Source organism: Pinus tabuliformis, chromosome 9 (assembly GCF_031772625.1).
Source record: "Pinus tabuliformis cultivar Carrire ecotype Pingquan chromosome 9, CPIR1, whole genome shotgun sequence".
NCBI classification, from domain to species: Eukaryota; Viridiplantae; Streptophyta; class Pinopsida; order Pinales; family Pinaceae; genus Pinus; species Pinus tabuliformis.
The window spans coordinates 8,182,150-8,184,177 of record NC_142307.1 but is presented as its reverse complement, the minus strand read 5'-3'; positions in this window follow the sequence as shown (position 1 = coordinate 8,184,177).

Genomic DNA, 2,028 nt, shown 5'->3' with positions numbered 1-2,028 from the left:
TCAAAGGGAAAAGTGAAATACAGAGTTGAATTAAATCAGGAAAAAGTGCCAAAATAAAACATTATCAAAGGGGATTTTGAAGAAACAAAAATTAAAGCCATGACTCCAAAGTCTTTATATAAGATTCCCACAAGATACAAAGTCATTTTTCACACCAAGGATAGAGAGAAAATATTGCAAAGTGATTGTGAGAAGCAAGCACACGTTTTAGGTGAGTTTGGAGGAGTTGTCACAGGCGCGGCGCACAGACAGAGGAGCGCGGTGCACATAGAGAGCGCAGCGAACAGAGCGCGACCCCACAGTGGTGAAACTTCACGGGCGTGACGCACACACAGAGCGTGGCGCACTGGGTTTGCTGCGCAGCGCACACCCATAAAGGCCCGGTTTTGTTCCACATTCGCAACAAATCGCTTGGAATCCCTTCCAATTGACAGGTAGGGTCGACATCTCGATGGCTCATATAGTTTTTGTGAACATGATGGTGGTTTATGGCCGTGTATAGTTGCAATAAAAATGCCCAAACCCTACCACTTGAAATCATCAAGGCCATTGCTCTAGGGTTGCAAATTTGTTGTGTTGATACCAAGGTTCCTCCTCCCTTTCACCTTTCATTTTTCCCCTTCTTTCCATTGTTCCCTTCCCCCCTATTCCATTTTTCCCATCTTTCCCTACCCTAAACATTACTAAACCCCTATTCCCTATCCCCTCCACTCATTTGTCAATGTAAACCCCAAAACCCTACCTTATAAAATCACCCAAACCCTCCTACATGTCCCTAAACAAAATCTCTCCCCATAACCCCTAATCCCATCATATTATTCCCCTTCCTAACAGTCCCTTTTGCATTGTTCCCCTTGGTGGCAGAGATCACAACAACACCTAGTTTCACTACCATCATCAAAGGGAACTCTAAGCACAGTCCATATACAGCAGTCATGGCATCTGAGCATTCATCGGAGTACGAGGTGGAAAATCAAAGTGATTCATCCTCAGAAGAACAGGCTCCCCGGAGACATCATAAAAGTGGAAAACATGTTAGGGATGAGCCAACCACCCTCACAGAATTGCAGGCATGCCCTCTTGCTATGTCATGTTTCCAGCATCTATCATGTTTTGAGTTTTGTCAAAGAGTGGCTAATGTTCGAGTTCATCATGAGTTGGCCCATCTTTTTGTGCTTCACCTACATGGAGATCACTCTATCTTGGCCGGTGTCACCTTCACACTGACACCTGAAACTGTCTCATTAGCAACCGGCATACCGAATGTTGGAGAACCATGGCACAAGAAATAGAAGGTTGATCTGCAGCATTATGAGCCTTACATTAAGGCCAGTTTCTTGAGGCAGCTCAAAAGAGTCTTTCCATTCCGATATTTGAAAGATGAATATGCTCCACTCATGAAGTTGATCATGAAATATTTCAGCTGTGAGGGGAGGTTCTCTCGTTTATATGCCTATCACATCAGGTTGCTCATGCACTTTACCAGGCTACGGATGATGAACATCCCATATTTCATTTGCAGGAACATAGAGAGGATGAACACCTTCATGCAGGACAAAACCCCTCAGAAGCAACTTAACTGTGTTTATCACTTTTTTCTTATCCGGATTTTGGTGGATCATCAGCTGGGATTACAGGGCATTACTTGGGATGATTTCATCTCCCGTGACCTCTTCAGCACTTCACAGGGATTATCAGAGGTCAAGTATGAGAGAGTTGGTCCTTCTCATCAGTATGAGCGCCATGAGACCACTACTATGCTAATATTCATCACCTATCAGAGAGGCAGTAGGCATTTGTTTGCAGCAGCAAAGCGAGTGTTATCTCCAGCCGGGGTGTAAGGGGCCTCGCTTCCGACATCAGCAACACAGGTACAGGACAGAGGCAAGAATCCAATGCATGATGAGGGGCCTTCAGGTGAGCGAGAGACTGACTTCATTCTCGTTCAGGAGGATGACACAGACATGCGCCCGCAAGATGCACAGCTTAGAGAGATCATAGAGGAGCAGTGGGCAGACATTGAGGACT